Genomic DNA, 22,082 nt, shown 5'->3' on the forward strand with positions numbered 1-22,082 from the left:
TGTCCTCTCTGATTTCCTTGCACAGTGGTTTGTAGTTCTCCTTGAAGAGATCCTTCACGTCCCTTATTAGCTATATTCTTAGTTATTTTTTTTTCCTCTTTGTAGCAATTGTGAATGGGAGTTGATTCATGATTTGGCTCTCTGCTTGCCTGTTGTTGGTATATAGGAATGCTTGTGACTTTTGCTTGTTGATTTTGTATCCTGAGACGTTGCTGAAGTTGCTTAAAAGCTTAAGAAGCTTGTGGGCTGAGACAGTGGGGTTTTCTAGATATAGTATCATGTCATCTGAAAACAGAGACAATTTGACTTTCTCTGTTCCTGTTTGAATACTTGCTTTCTCTTGCCTGATTGTCCTGGCCAGAACTTCCAATACTATGTTGAATAGGAGTGATGAGAGAGGGCATCCTTGTCTTGTGCTGGTTTTCAAAAGGAATGCTTCCAGCTTTTGCCCAGTCAGTATGATTACTGGCTGTGGGTTTGTCCTATATATCTCCTATTATTTTGAGGGATGATCTATCAATACCTAGTTTATTGAGACATAACATGAAAGGATGTTGAGTTTTATTGAAGGCTTTTTCTGCGTCTGTTGAGATAATCATGTGGTTTTTGTTTTTGAATCTGTTTATGTGATGAATTACATTTATTGATTTGCATATGTTGACCCAGCCGTGCATCCTGGGGATGAAGCCAACTTGATCATGGTGGATAAGCTTTTTGATGTGCTGCTGTATTCAGTGTGCCTGTATTTTATTGAGAATTTTTGCACCAACGTTCTCCAGGGATGTTGGCCTGAAGTTTTCTTTTTTTGTTGTTGTTGTATCTCTGCCAGGTGTTGGTATCAAGATGATGCTGGCCTCATAGAATGAATTAGAGAGGAGCCCCTCCTTTTCAGTTGTTTGGACTAGTTTTAGAAGAAAGAGTATCGGCTCCTCTTTATATTTCTGGTAGAATTCAGCTGTAAATCCATCTGGTTCTGGGCCTTTTTTTTTTTTTTTTTTTTTGGTTGATAGGTTATTTATTACTGCCTCAATTTCAGAACAGATTATTGGTCTGGTCAGGGATTCGACTTCTTTTTGGTTCATTCTTGGGAGTGTTTATGTGTCCAGGAATATATCCATTTCTTAAAGATTTTCTAGTTTATTTGTATTGAGATGTTTATAGTATTCTCTGATTGTTTGTATTTCTGTGGGGTCACTGGTGATATCCCCTTTATCACTTTTTTATTGTGTCTATTTGATTCTTTTCTTCTTTATTAGTCTAGCTAGCAGTCTATTTTTATTAACTTTTTTAAAAAAACCAGCTCCTGGATTCTTTGATTTTTTTGTTTGTTTTTGAAGGGTTTTTCATGTTTATCTCCTTCAGTTCTGCTCTGATCTTGGTTTTTACTTGTCTTCTGCTAGCTTTGGGGTTTGTTTACTCTTGGTTCTCTAATGGTTTTAGTTGTGATGTTAGGTTGTTAGTTTGAGATCTTTCTAACTTTTTGATGTAGTCATTTATTGCTAAAAATTTCCCTCATGACATTGCTTTAGCTGTGTCCCAGAGATTCTGGTACATTGTTTCTTTGTTCTTATTGGTTTCAAATAACTTCTTGATTTCTGCCTTGATTTCATCATTTACCCAGTAGTCTCAGGAGCAGGTTGTTCCATTTCCATGTAGTTTTGTGGTTTTGGGTGGGTTTCTTCATCTTAAGTTCTAATTTGATTGCATTGTGGTCTGAGAGACTGTTTGTTATGATTTCAGTTCTTTTGCATTTGCTGAGAAGTGATTTTTTCCAATTGTGTGATCAGTTTTAGAGTTCCATGTGGCACTGAGAAGAATGCATATTCTGTTGTTTTGGGGTGGAGAGTTCCGTAGGTGTCTGTCAGGTCCACTCGATCCAGAGCTGAGTTCAAGTCCTGAATATCTTTGTTAATTTTCTGTCTCGATGATCTATCCTTGATAGTAGGGTATTAAAGTCTCCCACTATTATTGTGTGGGAGTCTAAATCTCTTTGTAGGTCTGTAAGAACTTGTTTTATGAATCTGGGTGCTCCTGTATTGGGTCCATATATATTTAGGATAGTTTGCTCTTCTTATTGATTTGACCCCTTTACCATTATGTAATGCCCTTCTTTGTCTTGTTTGATGTTTGTTGGTTTAACGTCTGTTTGGTCAGAGACTAGGATTGTAACCCCTGCTCTTTTCTGTTTTCCATTTGCTTGGTAAATTTTCCTCCATCCTTTTATTTTGAGTCTGTGTGTGACTTTGCATGTGAAGTGGGTCTCTTGAATACAGCACACTGATGGATCTTGACTGTTTATCCAGTTTGCCATTCTGTGCCTTTTAATTAGAGGCATTTGCCCATTTACATTTATGGTTATTATTGTTATGTGTGAATTTGATCCTGCCATCATGATGCTGGCTGATTATTTTGCAGACTTGTTTATGTTGTTTTTTCATAATGTCACTGGCCTGTGTACTTCCTTGTGGTTTCATAGTGGTTGGTAACGATTTTTCCTTTCCACATTTAATGCTTCCTTCAGGAACTCTTGCAAGGCAGGCTTGGTGCTGATGAATTCCCTCAGCATTTGCTTGTCTGATAAAGATTTTATTTCTCCTTTGCTTATGAGGCTTACTTTGGCCAGATATGAAATTCTAGGTTGGAAATTCTTTGGTTTAAGCATTTGAATATCGGCCCCCAATGTCTTCTGGCTTGTAGGGTTTCCACTGAGAGGTCTGCTCTTAGTCTGATGGGCCTCCCTATATAAAGATGACCTGGCCTTTATCTCTGGCTGCCCTTAACATTTTTTTTTATTTTTTCTTCATTTCAACCTTGAAGAATCTGATGATTATGTGTCTTGGGGTTGATATTTGCATGGAGTATCTTCCTGGGGTTCTCTGAATTTCCTGAATTTGAATGTTGGCTTGTCTTGCTAGGTTGGGAAGGTTCTTCTGGACGATATCCTGAAGTGTGTTTTCCAACTTGGTTTCATTCTCCTAGTCTCTTTCCAGTACCCCATCAGCTGTAGGTTTGGTTTTTTTAACATGGTCTCATAGTTCTTGGAGGTTTTGTTCATTCGTTTTCATTCTTTTTTTCTAATCTTGTCTGCCTGTCTTATTTCAGCAAGATGGTCTTCAAGTTCTGTTATCTTCTTTTCCACTTGGTCTCTTCAGCTGTTGATACTTGTGTTTGCATTGTGAAGTTCTCATGTTGTGGTTTTCAGCTCCATCAGGTCATTTATGTTCATCTCCTGTTTATTCTGGTTAACAGCTCCTGTAATGTTTTATCGTGATTCTTCACTTCTTTGCAATGAGTTAGAACATACTCCTTTATCTCAGCAAAGTTCGTTACTACCCATCTTCTGAAGCCTACTTCTGTCAATTCATCCATCTCAAGCGTCTGTTCAGTTCTGTGCCCTTGCTGGAAACATGCTGCGATTATTTGGAGGAGAAGAGGCCCTCTGGCTTTTTGAGTTTTCAGCATTTTTGCGTTGATTCTTTCTCATCTTCATGGGTTTATCTACCTTTGATCTTTGAGGCTGCTGACCTTTGGATGGGGTTTGTGTGGGGTCTTTTTTGTTGATGATGTTGTTGTTGTTGCTTTCAGTTTGTGTTTCTTTTAGCAGTCAGGCCCCTCTTCGGTAGGGCTACTGCAGTGTGCTGGGTGTCTACTACAGGGTCCTGGGCCCCTCCCACCCCTGGAGAAATCACTGGAGGCTGCAGAGCAGCAAAGATGGCAGCCTGCTCCTTTCTCTGGGAGCTCTGTCCCAGAGAGGCACCAACCTGATACCGGCTAGAATGCACTTGTATGAGGTGTTTGCAGGCTTTTGTCGGGAGGTCTCACCCAGTCAGGAGGAGTGGGATCAGGGACCCACTTAAATAAGCAGTCTGGCTGCCCGTTGGCAGAGTGGGTGTGCTGTGCTGGGGGGAGTCCCCCTCATCCAGGCTGCCCTGACTCTCCAGAGCCAGCAGGCATAAAAGACTAAAATTGCTTATCCATGATACCACAGCTGCCCCTCCTCTTAGGGGCTCCTCTCAGGGATGTCAGAGTTCTGTCCATAAGCCCCTGGCTGGGGATGCTGAAATTCCCACAGGGAGGCCCTACCCAGTGAGGAGGAGTGGATCAGGGTCCTACTTAAAGAAGCAGTCTGCCCAAGAACTGACCCAGCGACTGTACTGTGATGTGGGAAGTTGCTCCTGGTCCAGACCACCCAGTCTTGCTGGCACTGGTGGCAGGGGGAAACAGCCAACTGGAGCTGCAGTGATGGCTGCCCCTTTTCCCCAGGAACTGGGTTGTTTTAGGCAGTCTCAGGCCTGGTATGCTGGTTGGGGATTCCAGGCCAGTGGATTTTAGCTCTTGGGGTTCTGTGGGAGTGAGGTCACTTGGCTCCCTGGCTTCAGCCCCCTGCCCGTGGGAGTGGACAGATCTCCTGCCTCACTGGCCTTCCGAGAGCTGAAGTATGCAAATTCTCCTGTGTCTCAGTGCCTGCTCAAGAGGCCAGCCTCCTGAGCAGCTGCTGGGAGTCTGCACAGTTCTGTGCTTGGGACCCAAGGCCCTGGTGGCATGGGTTCACGAGGGGTACCTCCTGATCAGTGGGTTGCAAGGATCTGTGGGAAAAGCATGGCTTTCAGGGAGGAGTAGCACAATCCCTCACTGCCTGCCTTGACCGGGAGAGGGAGCTCCCTTGCCCCCTCCCCTCCCATGAAGCTCCCAGATGGGCCCTTGCTCCACCCTGCCTTTCCTTGCTCTCCATGGGTCATGCCAACCACCTAGTCAGTCCCAGTGAGAGAACCTTGGTACTTCAGTTGAAGATGCAGAATTCACTCACCATTTTCATCCTTCTCGGTGAAAGCCACAGAGCGGAGCTGTTTCTACTCAGCCTTCTTGGCTACTCCTGACTTTTTTTTTTGTTAAATATGTGTGTGTGTGTGTGTGTGTGTGTGTGTATTTTTTTTTTTTTTTTTTTTGAGACAGGGTGGGAGACTCTGTCACCCAAGCTGGAGTGCACTGTCTCATCATAGCTCACTACAGCCTCGAAATCCTGAGCTCAAGGGTTACTCATGCTTCAGTCTCCCATGTAGCTGGGACCATAGATATGCACCACCACATCTAGCTATTTAAGTTCTTTTTTTAGAGAGATGGGATATCTCTTTGTTGCCCAGGCTGGTGTCTAACTCTTGGCCTCCCAGAGTGCTGGGATTACAGACATGAACCACCACACCTAGCCTCAAAGGACTTTTAGATTCACAGATTTGAGTTACATTCCCTGTATTGTGACTTACGCTATACTTGCCAACTTTCACTGGACACCGATATTTTCTGAATGCTTAAGGCTATAGAACAAACACTAAAGGCAGTGTCACAGCCACCCTTGAGAAACTTAGTTTTGAGGTGAGAAATCAGGAGTTAGTATCACTTAAATCAGGTTAGAGTTTGTAGAACCAAAGTTACTGAAGTAGAGAAGTGTATATGATGGCATAGCTCATTACACATTTCCTGTATATTAGGAGCCTCATGATATAATTGTTTCTTTTCTGTGTTTTTAAGTACCCAAAGTATTGAAAGTTGAGGGTGTGTCAGAGACAAGTGAGATTATATTCATTGGGAAATTCATATTATGGCTAAGAAAATAGCTATAGGCAAAGATACCCTACCAGCATATAATGCATCCTGCTGGTCTGTTTTATCCCATTAAAAACCTTTGTGTGCTTTTATTAGGAGGTTTATTTTTCATATAACTGGGTAAAACAAAATTAGATAATTTACCTTTGAAACAGAGTTGCTTATCTAGCATTCTTATACCTTCCTAATCTGTTATTAGTGAGCTTGTTTACTGTGGCTATTTCTGCCTTTCAAAGTTGATTTGATTAAATTCGGTTAAAATTGTCTGATCTTCCATTAACAGTTTGTGAGCATATAAATACTGTAGACAAAACAAAACCAATATGATACAGCTGCATAACTTAAGGGGTCAGCTAAACTGAAATCAAAGTACTATGACAGCAATTAAATTATTATTATTTATTTATTTTTTTTTGAGATGGAGTTTCACTCTTGTTGCCCAGGCTGGAATACAGTGGTGCAATCTCAGCTCACTGCAATCTCCACTTCCCGGGTTCAAGCGATTCTCCTGCCTCAGCCTCCCGAGTAGCTGGGGTTACAGCCACTATGCCACCACGCCTGGCTAATTTTTTTGTATTTTTTTTTCAGTAGAGACGGGGTTTCTCCATGTTGGTCAGGCTGGCCTCAAACTCCCAACCTCAGGTGATCCGCTGCCTTGGCCTTCCAAAGTGCTGGACAGCAATTTAATCTTTAGTGGACTTTTAGACAAATAATTGAGACTAAACTTTGAATTAATTAAGCTTGAGCTTTTTATGGTGGTGGTTAATAAAAATATATAAGCTAAAATTTACCATTTTAACCATTTTTAAGTGCCTAACAGCATTGATTACATTCAGTGTTGTGCAACCATGATCACCATTTCTAAAATGTTTTCATCACTGCAAATACAAACTCTGTAACCATTAAGCAGTAACTCCCTACTCTCCCCTCACCCCAGCCCCTAGTAACTTCTAATCCACTTTCTGTCTCTCTGAATTTGCCTGTTCTAGTTATTTCATATCAGTGGACCACGTGATACTTGTCCTTTGCATTTGGCTTATTTCACTTAGCTCAGTATTTTTAAGGTTTATCCGTGTTGTAGTTTGTATCAGAACTCCTTTCCCTCTTTGAATAATATTACATGGCATGGATAAATTAATCTGTTGATGGTCACCCGGGTTGTTTCCACCTTTTGCTATTGTGAATAAGGCTGCTGTGAACAGTGGTATGCAAGGTTCTGTTTGAGTTCCTGCTTTTAATTCTTCTGGGTGTATACCTGTAAGTGGAGTTGCTGAGTCATATAGGAATTCTATTTTTAGCTGTTTGAGGAAGCCCCAAACTGTTAACAGGGACTGCACCATTTACACTCCCACCAGCAATGTTATTAGGGTTCCAGTGTCTTGTCACCACTTGTTATTTTGTTTGTTTTTAAATTATAGTCATACGAATAGGTGTGAAATGGTATAAACCAGTTGCGTTTTTAAAAGTAAATTTAAGATAATTTGTTTATGAAATACTTAAACTTTGCTTAAAAGTGCCCTGAGTTCAACAATTTAAAAAAATTGTTATATTTTAAAACATTTATATAATTGCTGTGGTCTGAATGTTTGTATTCCCCTAAAATTCTTATGTTGAAGTTCTAACTTTCAAGATGATGGTATTAGGAGGTGTGTGGCCTTTGGAAGGTGAATTAGATCATCGGGGTGGAGGCCCCACGATGGGATTAGCATCTTTATAAAAAACACGTGAGAGAGACCTCGCCCCCACCTCTTTGATCACATAATGTTACAGTGAAAAGACTGAGAGCATTATTAGCATAACCTGGGAACTTGATATTAATGCAAATTCTCAGGCCCTACCTAAATCGGAAGTCTGGGGCTAGGGCTTAGAATCTGTGTTTTGACAAGCCCTCCAAATGATTATGATGCATGCTAAAGTTTAAAGCATTCTCTATATTTAGAGTTCTTTTCTTGTCTTTTATAGCATGATGAGAGTCTGTGCATCTTGGCGCAGTTGCAGTGTTGTTCCTTCTGGAAAGGCTCCCCCTCCCCTAGTCACCTCCTGCGCTGGGCTCTCAGAGTGCGCTAGTATGGAGTGCTGATAGTTGGTCTGATGTTCCTTCCAGTTTGAGAAACCCTTCCGTGTAGGGATTTGTATCTCTTTACTTCTTTATAAACCGTCATGCTTAGCAAACTGTAGAGGTCCTTTAAAAGTTTGTTCAGTTGAATTGTGTGCCCAGCGGGTGGGGGACAGGGTACATAAAGTAATTATGGGGAAGTAGAGACGAAGCAGGTTGTTACTTGATTCATGGGGTTGTGAACACAATGGCAAAAGCCGAGTTTACTTTTTTGAAAAGTTTTCTTGGGGGTGGTATTATCCTTTCTTGTTATGTAGCTTTCTGCCTGCTTTTTTTCTTTCTTTCTGTCTTATTTTAAGAGTGGTGTATGCTAGTTAGAATTCAGAATTATAAGGAGGAACTTTATCTTAGTCTGTTTTGTGCTGCTGTAACAGAATATCACAGACTGGGTAATTTATAATGAACAGAAATTACCTGTTCATTGTTCTGGAGGCTAGGAAGTCCAAGATTAGGGGACCAAACTCTCCCTTTTATATGGGACTCTCTCCTGAGATAACGGCATTAAGCCATTCATGAGGGTGGTGCCCCCATGACCCAAGTACCTCTATTAGACCCTGCCTCTCAACACTGCCACATTGGGGATCAAATTTCCAACACATGGACTTTGGGGGGCACATTGAAATCATAGAAAATTTGTTTCAGAATGCTTATAAGGTATGAAATGAACTTTGAAAATGAGTGTGGGGAGATTCTGAGATGTTTCGGTTTTCACTTTTAGGATATAGGAAAGTGTCTTTTAAGGAAGGAATCCTTTGTTATTAATTCACTAGTTTGATACATGCTTTAGATTTTTAAAAAATAGGACACTTTTACCCTGTGAAGTTTAAATATGTGACTAAAGATATTATTTAAAGTTTTGGCACACAATTTCTCACTAAGCAATGACATTCATATTTTCTAGTTTATGGGATAAAAATAAAAATTCGATCAGTGGTTGCTACAGTTTCAATCTCATTACAGCTGCAGTGGAGTTTTCTTATTAAGATAAACCGCCTTTCAACCACAGATACACTTTTTAGCTTAGGCTTCACAAAGCCTCATAACAGGTTCCAATGGCATTGAGTATCTTGCCTTTAACAGACTTCTAGGGCTTTATTTGTTTCCCACAATTTTCTGCATGTTTGTCTCAAATGAACCATAAAATGATTCAGTGACAACATGTGGTTTTAATAACAAACAAGCATGGGCAAATGAATATGGACTTAGAATTTGAAGTTTTATACATATGCCATGACTTAAACTTCTAACTCAATTTATAGCTCAGCACTCAGTCAGTGGTAAATAATTTATCAGTTGCTAGATGGACTTTTTCATTCTAGACTTCAGTTATCTTGGGGGTCTGATATTGAAGACCACAGATCATTGATATAAACAATTTTCTGCAAGTTTTTAATAGAACATTTCTAGTTAGGTTTTGTGATCAAGTGGGAGCAAATTTTCCCCAATCTCTTTTTTACCTTCTTGGTTTTTAATTATTACGGTTTATGTCAGGCCTCATGAGCCCAAGCCAAGCCATTGCATCCCCTGTGACTTGCACATACACTGCCTAGATGGCCTGAAGTAACTGAAGAATCATGAAAGAAGTGCAAATGCCCTGCCTCGCCTTGACCAATGACATTCCACCACAAAAGAAGTGAAAATGGCCGGTCCTTGCCTTAAGCGAAGATATTATCTTGTGAAATTGTTTTTCCTGGCTCATCCTGGCTCAAAAAGCTCCTCCACTGAGCACCTTGTGACCCCCACTCCTGTCCGCCAGAGAACAACCCCTCTTTGACTGTAATTTTCCTTTACCTACCCAAATCGTATAAAACGGCCCCCACCCTTATCTCCCTTCGCTGACTCTCTTTTCGGACTCAGCCCGCCTGCACCCAGGTGAAATAAACAGCCATGTTGCTCACACAAAGCCTGTTTGGTGGTCTCTTCACACGGACATGCATGACAGTTTATATTGCATCAAAATGAAAATTTCAAGATAATCAAGTAAGGTATTATAAAACTCATTTCTTTACAAAGGTTGCTATTGTGGCTCAAGCCTGTAATCCCAGCACTTTGGGAGGCCGAGACGGGCGGATCACGAGGTCAGGAGATCAAGACCATCCTGGCTAACATGGTGAAACCCTGTCTCTACTAAAAAATACAAAAAAAAAAAAACTAGCTGGGCGAGGTGGCGGCCGCCTGTAGTCCCAGCTACTTGGGAGGCTGAGGCAGGAGAATGGCGTGAACCCAGGAGGCGGAGCTTGCAGTGAGCTGAGATCCGGCCACTGCACTCCAGCCCGGGTGACAGAGCGAGACTCCGTCTCTAAAAACAAACAAACAAACAAACAAACAAACAAACACACAAAAAAACCCAAAGGTTTCTATTGAAAATGAGTCTTTTTGAAGTAAGAATGTACTATAGTAGCTGCTCTGAGTGTTAGAAATAGGCATAGTGGAGATTCCTCTTTCGTCTCTGAGGTGGAACAGCATGAGGCTACTGGATGTGTGTAAATGTGGTCATTTCCTCAGATCAGGTGGGGCAATGGAAGGGCTGATGGAAGAGAGAGGGTTAGTAGATGCCATATTGGTATTTGAGTGTCTTGCCTGTAACAGGCTTTGACTGAACGAAAACCACATTTTCCAATCAACCTTATAGTGATAAAAATAATACTCTGGTCTTAAGTAATGTACTATGTCTAAAATAATGTTTTATATCAGTTACTGTAACCACCAGCAAGTTCTTGCCCGCTGCCGATACAAAGCCAATTTATCAAGATGAGGGAATTGCAATAGAGAAAGAGTTTAATACAAGTAGAGCTGGGTAAATGGGAGACTGGAGTTTTATTATTCCTTAGTCTCAGCAAAAATTCAGAGACTGGAATTTTTAAAGATAGTTTGGCCTGTAATCCCAGCACTTTGGGAGGCTGAGGCAGGCAGTTTATTCGAGCCTAGGAGTTCAAGACCAGCTTGGGCAACGTATTGAGATGCTCTCTCTACAAACCAAAAAAATTAGCCGGGCCTAATGGTGCATGCCTGTAGTCCCAGCCACTTGGAGGGCTCAGGTGAGGGATGGCTTGAGCCTGGTAGGTCAAGGCTGCAGTAAACCTTGTTTGTGCCACTGCACTGCAGCCTGGGTGACAAACTGAGACCCTGTCTCAAAAAATAAATTAATTAAAATAAAGATAGTTTGACATACTGGGTGTGGTGGTGTGTGCCCGTTGTCCCAGCTACTTGGGAGGCTGAGACGGGGGGATCTTCTGAGCCCAGGAGGTCTGGGCTGTAAAGCAGTATGTCAATTGGGTGTCCACACTAAGTTCAGCATCAGTATGATGACCTCTTCGAAGCAAGGACCACCATGTTGCCTAAGGAGGGGTGAATGGGCCCAGGTTGGAAACAGAGTAGGTCAAAACTCCCATGCTGATCAGTAGTGGGATAGAGCCTGTGAATAGCCGTTACACTCTGGCCTGGGCAATGAAAAAAATATGTGTATTTTTAAGAAGAGTTCCTGTTTGTTAAAAAAAAAATGTGTGTGTGTGTGTGTGTAGTTTGCCAGCAGGGGCCTAGGGAATGGGGAATGCTGGTTGGTTGAATCAGGAATGTAATCATAGTGGATTGAAGCTGTTTTTTCATGCCGTCTTCTGTTCCTGAGTGGGATTGCAAAACTAGCTGAACCAGATTTTATTGGTCTGAGTGAGGCCAGCTGGTCTATCAGAATGCAGAGTCTGAAAAATACCTCGAACACTTGTCTTAGGTCTTACAATAGTAATGTTATCCGTGGGAGCAACTGGGGAGGTTAGGCATCTTGTGGCCTCTGGCTGCATGATTCCTCCCAAAGTTAGTTTGGCCTACACCCAGGAATTAACAAGGGCAGCTTGGGAGGTTAGAAGCAAGATGGCATTGGTTAGGTCAGGTTTTTCTCACTGTCGTAATTTTTGCAAAGGTGGTTTCATTATTAGAGTTTATTTATAAGTACTTTTTTTTTTCTTTTGCCTTATATTCTCTGTCTTTTGGGAGAAGGAAAACTTTTTTCTTTACTCTCTTATATTTGGTAGCTGGGAGCCTACAAATTATAGTGACAAAAGACAGAGTAGCATGAGAAAAAATAGATTTGATTGTGTATGTATATATATATATACACACAGGAATTCACAAATAAATGTGACTCAAATAGGCAATTTGAATTTTGGGCTTATATACCATCTTATTAGGGGATGGAGAGGGTCCTTCTGAGAGAAATTCAGATTGGATTTTTCTTTATGTTGGAGGATTGACTTAACCCTTGCCTTATCTTGGTCTCCTTCAATGTTTCCACAATTCTAGTATAAGCATTTCCCTTAGAAGCGTTCATGCAGCTTCTGTTTATGGGAGATATAAGGCATATATTCAGTGAAAAGTAAAAGATAGCCAGAATAAAAATCAAATAAAAATTAAAGGTGAGGTGATGCACACCTATCTTGTTTATATAGTAACTTAATGAGGCTTTACAGATTGATTGATGGATGGATAGATGGTTAGCTCATGCATTCATTTACAAATGCATATTCAATCTTTCATATGTACCAGGTACTATGCATAGGGGAAACATCTGTTAACAAGATCAATATGGGCCTTGCTTTTGCCTCTTGCCTAGTTCACAGTCTGGTAAATGAAACCGACATTGTTTAATTAGAGTGTAAGGAGTGCTTTATAGGTGCTATGAGAGTGTCTAAGTAGGACACCTGATCTAGTCTGGACCAGTTAATGGCATTTTCCTGAGGGTATGCTGTTGGGTCTGAGTTCTGATTTATGAATAGTTAGTAACTAGGTGAAAAGGGGGTGCAGGGAAGGCCCAGCAGCCCAGCAGAGGAATCATATGTAAGAAGGCCCTGGGGATAAGGCCAGTGTAGCATAAAGCACGAAGGTGGGCCCAGTGGCTAGAAATGAGCCAGCACATGTAGGGCCTCGAAGACCTTGGAAGGACAGTTTCCTTTATCCTAAATGCAACAGAAAATCACTGAAGGTTTTCTAAACAGAAGGCGATCAGTTTGGTCTGTTTTCTTAATGTTGCCTCTGGCTCCTCTGGAGAATGGATCATAGTTGGGGAGTAAAAAGAGGTTCAACAGAGATGAGTCAGGGTGTTGTAGCTGTCCAGGTGAAAAGTAATAGTAGCTCAGACTAAGAATACATTGGGGAAAAACAGATTGAAGAAATATTTAGGAGAGAAAATTCACAAGATTGGATTGGCTGCTAGCTTGTGAAGAGAAAGGAGGTGCCAAGAAGGACCCACAGATTTCTGACACAACCACCTGATGCATAGTGACCACATTGACTGAGCTCGGGAACCCAGGAGAAGGCTAGGCTTTGGGGGCTGGGGCTCCAGCCTATGGGCTAGATTGCAGGCCATACAGAGTGCCTGTGAGATAGCTAAGTGGAGATACTGCGTGGAGACTGGAACATATGGATCAGGAGCTAGAGTACCTGTCTGGGTTGGAGAAATGTCTGATGGAATGGGGAGAAAACAAACAAAAAACCTGTTCGGGTTCAGCAGCTTTGTGAGTCTTAAAATTTTTATTGGAATGTCCAATAAACAGAAATCTTCAACCGCCGCAGATGATGCTAATAAATCCTTTTCTTCCTAAAGTTTTAAATAAAGTATCTTAGATGGCAGCAGCAGTGAAGGAAAGTGAGAGGATAAAAGCCTTAAAATGAGGGACTCTGCAGAGCCATCTCAAGAGAAGCTGCCAGCGAACACGAGTCCCAGCTCTTTCTTGTCTCTTCTTTTCCCAGTTGGTGCCTCTTTCATGGATTAAATACTGAGACTTAGGGAGTGTTGAGTAGCCTGCCCAAGGTCATTTGGTATATCTGGATTCTAAAGATAATCTGTTTGGCTTCATAGCTTTTGCTGTTTCCACTCATCCTGTTGCAGTCCAGAAAACAGTTAAACTAAAATAATAATCTGTAGTCAAAAATCATTTTTTAAGCATCTGTGGTCCCACACAAATGTGAAATATTCTTTATTTCATTATCATACCTCTGAACATCCCTGTCAGTGACTTGTACATAGTTCTGTCAGCCAACAAAACTTAAAGCCTTTGGAACCTTAGAATGGTAAAATGTTAAGGTTGGAAGGGACTTGAGAAATCTTCGTGTCTGATAACTTTCCTTTGTAGATAAGGAAATAAAGATATCAAGGTCAACTAGGCACAGTGGCGCACGCCTGTAATCCCAGCGCTTGGGGAGGCCGAGGTGGGTGGATCACCTGAGGTCAGGAGTTCGAGACCAGCCAAACATGGTGAAGCCCCGTCTCTACTAAATACAAAAAAATTAGCCAGGCCTGGTGGCGCATGCCTGTAATCCCAGCTACTCAGGAGGCTGAGGCAGGAGAATCGCTTGAACCTGGAAGATGGAGGTTGCAGTGAGCTGAGATCGCGCCATGCACTCCAGCCTGGGCAACAAGAGTGAAACTCTCTCAAAAAAAAAAAAAAAAAAAAAAGATATCAAGGTCACCGATCCCGTTAATAGGAAAAGCAAACTGTAGCCCAAATATCAAACTCTGTATCCTTCCCTGTAGCAATATATGCTGCTCTTCTCATGTTTGACTTCTCTTTTAGCCCTCACATTTAATTGCCAAAGCACTACCAGCTGTTCTTCTAAAATGCCTCACATGCTGATTCCTGTCTCCAAATCCTACTCCTACTAACCTATCTCAGTCTCCCATCTCCCATGCACTCAAACTCTGTGGCAGGAACCTCCTGACTGGTCTTTTCCTAAGCCACCACCATGCCTGTGCCCCTGTCCAGCTCATATGGGCTTTGACTTTTCCTTGGGCACCACAGAACTGGTTTCAGAATCTTCTGTTGAGTTGCTTCTGCAACTGTGGGTGGGGCCTGGAGGTCAGGGTGGAGTCCACAGAACTTCAGCATACATCTGATGGTTTTCTCAGCTTTGGAGTTTGAGAAGGATCAACTTTTAGGAGAGGGAAGGCAGTCAGCCTCTACTTGAGTGCTGTTGAACTTTTAGTGCCATTTCAATCTATGCTGTAATTAATTTCAGCTGTTTCAGCAGTTTCTTATTAAATGCCCACAGTGGGCCAGGCACTGTCATAGTCATGGGGATATAAAGGCATTAACTTCTATTTAGTAGAGAAACATGTTATTCTTAAAAAATTTAAAAAAGAGATTCCTTTAGATTGTAGGCTCTATGGGGCCAAATACCTTGTTTTAATCATTTTGTATCTCTGGAGTCTACCTTAGCATTGGGCGCTAATGGGCCTTCGGTTAATATTTGTGGTGTTAGTGGAGATTGAGTTAAACCAAGGTTTTCTTTTAACTTTCGTATTGTTTTACTTAGAGACTTTCCATAAAAGATTGATACTCTTTAAAGAGCTCTTAGGTTTTTTGGTTCATTCTGTTATGACTGTCCTTTCCATCCATTCATTTCTTTATTATCTAAGTTAATAATGGAAAGGTAAGTAATGATTTAGTCATCAAGAAAGAAAGGTATTCCTGGGTGTGGTGGTGTACCTGTTGCCCCACCTACTCAGGAGGCTGGAGTAAGAGGATCACTTGAGCCCAGGCGTTTGAGCCCAAAACATAACGAGACTCTTGAGAGAGAGAGAGAGAAATTAACATGTAACAATTTTTTCTTTTTTTTTGGAAAATCAAGTATTTACACAGTTATATTTTGATTTTGTGTCAAATTGAAAAATACGCATAATACAAATATGTGCCTTGATCTCTATCACTAAATGTACTGTGTTTTGTTCAGAATTAATATGCTTTGAAAGTATATTTTATGCTCTTACAGTATTTGGTCTTTCCTTGTTTCTGTTTAATACGTTTTAATTAGACAGAAATGTTGCACCAAGTATAGTTGCTCTGCCGGGAACATCAGTGAAGGGGACTAAATGAAAGAGATCTGTCAAAGGTGACCAAACGCTCTGTCCAAAGAAGAAGGCAGAGTGCAATGACAACCCAGAACCTCAGAAGACAATACCAATCCCTCCATTTCCCTCTAAACTGCCACCTGTCAATCAGATTCACTGGGACATTCTGTGGGCCTGGCACCACCAATTAAAGCTGAGCACAAAGACCAGAAATTAGATGCACGTAAGGGCCTGTATTCTTTTACCTACCCAAATCAAAAGGATATTCCTAGCACAGGAAAAAAGAGGCCAGAATCTGGAAGTCATTACGCAAAAAATCAAAGGTGGAAAAGAGGGAAACGTCCCTGCAAAGTTCTGAGAAGATGTGTCCTCCGGAAGTGGCTCTTATTCCTGAGGAGGGGTTGCCTCAAGGAGAGTCTGCTGCTCTCCTTGAAGGAGTTAATACAGTTGTGGTGACAACGTCTGCCCCAAAGGCTTCGCTGGCCTCCTGGGCCAGAATTGCAGCCAGGGCAGGGATGCCAGAGGCAGTGAATGGAATCTCCACAAGAGTGGTGTCAAGTGGCGTGTGGTCCATGGGAGAAGTCTCCCTGCAGACACAGATGGTTGGGTTCACCTCCAGTTTCATGCTGGACAAGCCTGGGTTCCCAAGAAGCAGGAAGGGAGAGTGAGTGCATGCACGCCTCTCGCTTCCTGCCTTCAATTTTCCACCCCCACACCTTGCAGACAATATGTTGAGCCCCAAATGTGTTCACAGGAGCAAGATCTTCAGAAGCCTTCAGCGGAAAAAGAATAGCAAGAAAAAGGGCACATATCTGGTAATGGCAGAAAGCCCGGACAGTTGAGTCCGTGGTGCTGCTGGCAGTTCAACTCTGGTCCTCTCCACACCTGCTTCTAGGCCATGCAGACTGGTGGGTTGTAGATGTTAGCCTAAGACCGTGGGAATGCCTACTGCCTTGTGGTTTCAGATAGAGACTCTCATGTTTAAAAATGGAAAAGCATTTTACAAATTACCATTTAATTCTAGTTAATACGTAGAAAAAGTCATTCACACTACCCCTCTAAAATAGAATAACTTCTGCTCTTTTAGGTGGGAACTTCTTCAGCTGAGCATTGGGAACGGGTTGAGTGAAGAAACAGTAGTTTGTGTCTGTGCTCAATTTCCCTCCTCAAAATACTGATTATTTTAGGAGTTGCTCCATTCCAATTGTATATTTCATAAATTGTAAAGTATTTTAAGGCAAAGAAAGGCTGTTAATTTTCTCCCTCCCCAAAATGCATGATTTTTAATATTCAAAATAATGTTTTTCAAAATTTTCTTAGTTACCTAAGATTTCTATGGTTTGACTCCAGGATAAAAACACAAGGCAGTTTGTATTATTTCCACTTATAATTGTTTTATATATTTCTGCTGTTAAAAATGTTTAAGGTTGCTTCCCACTCATAAATATATAATACATTGAACTTATATTTATTAACCAGTTCTCCAAAAATAAAAATGAAACGTGTATATAAAATAATTCATCTGTTATATTTAGGGAACCGTATTCATTGCAGTGCAAACAATTGTTAGTGATCTTTACTGAAAGGATTAATCCAAAAAGGATGATTCTCTTTTTCATGATTAATTTGCTTATTTTTTTCTTTATTAGTTGGTGGTATGGGTTGGATCATTTGTTTTAAAACCACTTTTTGTATAATTGACGTACAAAAAGCTACACATATTTAGTGTATCAAATTGAGTTTAATTTTTAATTTTTTGTGTACTTCCTAAATTTGTAGTCCTGTGAGTCTTAGGACAGATCTGTTTTTCACTTCTCCTGTGTTTTAATGTCCGTTTCCAACATTGTTTTATGATGACGAGTAGGGGATTTTTTTTTTTTTTTTTTTTTTTGCCACTTTAATGAAGATACAAAAAATAACGCGCTGAAAGGAGTGGTGGAATTGAAAAATTTGTAACCATCATGATATGGAATTAATAGGTTTGGGAAAGAATCCTCAAGAATGTTGAAGTGGAGGAGGAAAGTTTGTTAAGAAGCAAGATGGTTTTATAGTCTCAGTGTTACTCCCTCCCACTTGCCATTGGTTGTTGGTGGTCAGAATTAGTCAGTGTAATAAACAGTACACACATTTTTCCCTTTAAAAAGTTGTACAGATTGTTTTGTGTTTTGTTTAGTATTGTGATGATGATGCATTCTTTTGTAATAATATGAAAAGAGAATAAAAGTCCCATTAAGATGCAAATTCAAAGAACAGGTTATTTCATACGGAAGGTGTTTCTTTATAGTTAGACTTCAACCATTTTCCCCATATAACTTGATTTAATATGAAAGCTGGTTCTGTGAGGCACTCCTCACGTGAATCAGTGTTAGACTTTCATGGTCATAAACTCAGAGCATGTGGTGCTAACACATTACCTACTAATAAATAGGAGATCAGCTGTGGACTCTAGATTTCCCCGTCAGCTCACATATTTTTTAATGGTTTATTTTCATCCTCTTTCCTTTGAAGATGGGACTCTAAAAGGTCTGTCAGCTGATCCACTTCTGTTTCCTATTTAACAGTACCTCCATTCATCGACAGCTGCTAAAGTCATCTATATTAAAAGATCTTTTAACTTAAAAGTCTCTCAGCATTCGATAAATAACTTAGGCATCTTTATAGAAGTATTATACATTCTTTAATCAATAAAGCTTGTGTGTCTTGAACATTTCCTAGTTAGCAGTAAAACACTTAGTTTCTCTTTATAAGATTTTCTTTTATAATTACTTGCATTTAGACTTGCGCCCTTAATTTTCTATTTGTTGTCTAAATGGCACCATTTAAAGTGTTCTAAGAAATTTATTATTTCCTTATTGGATTAGGAGAACATACCTTTAAGGAAAAATTACCTTCTGAGCAGGTGATTTACAGTATTATTTTCTCCTGGCCAACCTTTTTAAAAATCCAAAATATGTGCCACCTAGCTTTTTAAAAGTTTCATTAGAATTAGTTATGTATTATGACATATTTGTGAAGTATGTAAAGTGCTTCGGACAGCACCTGGCACATTGTGAGCACTAAGGGTTTGCCATTATTATTCTTACCTTGATTTTAAAGACGTGAAATATGGAGATGTGACTTTTTGGTTTTTACATTGGAATTTGATATTAAGTTGGTGGCCCGTTCAGTAAAATAATAGCTTACTGTAAAGTTCTCTGCAAAAGATTTTCCATTTTCATATTTAATTTACATGCATATCATAATTTTTATTTCTCTCCTCTTAGAGTCTCTCTGTAGATTTCCTTTTAATGTTTCATACTTAAGGACCTCTTCATTTTCTTAAAATTCTGCATCCTTCTGTTAACCAAACACATTTAGAAAGTCATTCAAATTTTATGCATGTTAAGTGGTACTGAATTGTAAAAGCAAAGGATTGTTTACCCCAGGAGCAAGATGGAGTGTGTGCCTGCTTAATAATGAAAAACATTGTGATCAATTTGCTTTTAACTAGTTCTCCCTTTTTTCTCCCTATTTCCTTACCCCCAAGAATGAATATAAGTGTTAGACAAAGTTGGGGTGAATTTCCGTTAGGGTTTTAAAAGAAATTTTTCTATTATGAAGGAATTGGATATTTATTACATTTTTAAATGTAAGAAAATTGAAAGAAGAAAGGCACTAACAGACACTAAAAGACCATTAGTATTTTGTGGCAGATTGCTCCAGTTTTTTTTCCTCCTACTCTATTCAGTTTTACTTATTTGTTTGTTTATGAGCTAGAGCCTTGCTCCATCACTGTTACCTTGAACTCCTGGCCTCAATCCATCTTCCTGCCTCAAACTCCCAATGTGCTGGGATTATAGGCATCAGTTTCCCCAATTCATTTTAATACTGATGTAGGTAGAGATTATAAATTTACTTCTAGATTTAAAAGCTGTGGTATTTATCTTTATAACTGCTTTAGTATGTTTTTTCTAGGGATCTATTTCTTCATTCAGTAAATAATTATAGAGAACCTCCTATGTTCCAGATGCTGTTCTAGGGGCTTTGATTCATTAGGACATCCTACTCCTACCCCATTCTTAACTTTCTGCCTTCTGCTCATCTTTCAGTACACTCTTGACATCAGGAGCTTCCAGTAAGTTAGCCTGGCAGATAGGATGCGGTTTGTGTGAGGGAGCGAGCTGTCAAAATTGACTCCAGGGTCCGGTATGGCCTATACAACTGGGCCTATGTAGTCATCTTTAAGATGGAGAAACTGTAGGTAGAGCCAGTTTGGGAGGAAGGTTATGCAAGTTGAGTTTGGACATGTTTAATTTAAGATACCTATTAGACAACCTAATGGGAATGTTGAGTAGATAGGGAAAAACACTGATTTTCTAATCAGATGTGACAAGAGGTTGGCCAGAATTTTGCACAATTATCAAGATTATTTAAATGTGTGTGTTATATATATGTGTGTGTGTGTGTGTGTGTGTGTGTTAAATGTTAGTCTACAACAGGAGTAGGATATATATAAAATATATTTCATGTGTGTCTGTTCATATCTTCATCTACATATTTCTGTGTATTGTACCTCTATTGTAGGCTGTGTGCTTTATCCTGACTTGTGCCTTGAGATGCTAGCTAACAATGATAGTATCTATATAAGTGATCCTTAAATAAATAGATATATAGTGGGTAGGGGGAGTGGGTAGGCATTTTTTTTTTTTTTTGTTTGTCAGCAGAATACACAAAGTTTGTAAACTGCTGAAACATCCACACAAACTTTTGCCTGTTCAAAAAGTTAAATGAATGCCATGGATAATTCTGTCTATAAATTGTTTAAGCAACAATTCCTCAAATATGAAACTTTCTTATAGGAAAATTCTTTTGATACTGGAAGAACCAAACTCATTTGCAAGCAATCAGATCCAAGATAAACTACCAGCCTATAGCTGTTTGTCCTTCAAGAACAGAATCCATGGGAAAATCTTCTTGGTTACTCCTTTTCTTGGGTAGTGATTTGTGAGAGTTTATGTATCTCAGTCAATTTTTTAAACCTTAGATTTATTATTAATATATTATAATTTAGATATTATTTACATATATGGAAACAATATGTCTTAAGAGAGCCTTATTTAAAGTGCTTACTAATTATTGTTTAGTTTATATATCTATATATAACTCTGGTACTATGCTATATCTAAACTCTTGGGTTTTCTAGGGCAGAAGTCATTGTATGAGAGTAAGAAGTGTTTTCTTTCTCCCTTCCTCCCTTCCTTTTCCTGTGTTTCCACCAAGTTACTTTTTCTTTTACTGTATTCACCAGTACTTTTAAGGAATGTTGATTGATACTGCAAACAGTAGACATGCCTATCTAGTTTGAATTTGTATTTCATTTAACTACTGTATGTTAGTTTGAGTATTGGTTTGTGATCTACTTTTTTCATAAAACGTGGCTTTTGTCATTACTTAATACCCTTTCAAAAATCCCATTTTGTCACTTTAACCTTTTAAATCTCATTTCCATACGCATCCTTTTATTTCCAACATTTCTTTATTTTGTTTTATGTGTGTTTTTTTAAACAGAATATAGATGTCTTTTAATGGATAATTTACTTTATTCATGTGTCATATAAATAGTTTTTTCTTGCTTTCTTTGCTGCATATTTTAACTTGTAGTTTATTATGTCTGATTTTTGCTGGTTTGATCAATTTATTTTGAGTTTCTTTTTTTAAAAAAAATCTCTTGTTACTTTGGAAATTCTACTGTGTATTTCCATTCCATTAATGGCGACCTTTTCTTTCCTTGTACTCAGAAACATTTATATGCTGTTATTTAAAAATAAAACATGTGACTTTCCCCCACCAACTTGTCTTTGCTATAATAACTTCTGTCTCCTGCATACATCCCTCCTCTGTAAGGTGATAACTTTGGGATATTTTCACTTTCCTCTTGTTCTGCATTCCCCACACCCACACCGGGCCAAGAAGTTTTTTTTTGTTTTATTTTGTTTTTGTTTGTTTGTTTTTTTTGAGACAGAGTCTCGCTGTGTTGCCCAGGCTGGAGTGCAATGGCACGATCTTGGCTCACTGCAGCCCCTGTCTCCTGGGTCCAAGCAATTATCCTGCCTCAGGCTCTTGAGTAGCTGGGATTATAGGTACGCACCATCAAGCCTGGCTAATTTTTCTATTTTTGATAGAGATGGGGTTTCACCATGTTAGCCAGGCTGGTCTGGAACTCCTGACCTCAGGTGGTCCACCTGCTCTGCCTCGCAAAGTGCTGGGATTACAGGCGTGAGCCACCACGCCCTGCCTCCAGCCAAGAAGTTTAGCATGTGCCTACTCCTACTGTGTTTATCCCTTCTTCCAATGCTTTGATATTCCTGAGACAGTTACATACTTTCAGTTTAATCCTTAGCAGATAATACTTTGCCGAACATCTGTTTTGTTTCAAGTATTCTTAATTAGAATTTATTACATGTTGCCTGCCATACAATTAATATTACTCATTTAGATTGAATGTATACAACTACCATATTTCATAAAACTGAAACACTTTTTTTT

At 39.8% G+C, this 22,082-nt stretch overlaps 1 protein-coding gene and 2 pseudogenes across 5 annotated transcripts in view; 2 read left to right on the top strand and 1 right to left on the bottom strand.

Annotated features, from left to right (window-relative positions):
* LOC104660504 overlaps window positions 1-7,763 on the bottom strand; it is a 37,406-nt pseudogene extending 29,643 nt beyond the window's left edge.
* Window positions 1-22,082, top strand: part of SLC25A26 (solute carrier family 25 member 26) — a 165,296-nt gene that overhangs the window by 92,587 nt on the left and 50,627 nt on the right. The window lies entirely within an intron of this gene.
* Window positions 14,938-16,399, top strand: LOC104660499 (annotated as a pseudogene).

The sequence above is a fragment of the Rhinopithecus roxellana genome, chromosome 1 (genome assembly GCF_007565055.1).
Source record: "Rhinopithecus roxellana isolate Shanxi Qingling chromosome 1, ASM756505v1, whole genome shotgun sequence".
NCBI classification, from domain to species: Eukaryota; Metazoa; Chordata; class Mammalia; order Primates; family Cercopithecidae; genus Rhinopithecus; species Rhinopithecus roxellana.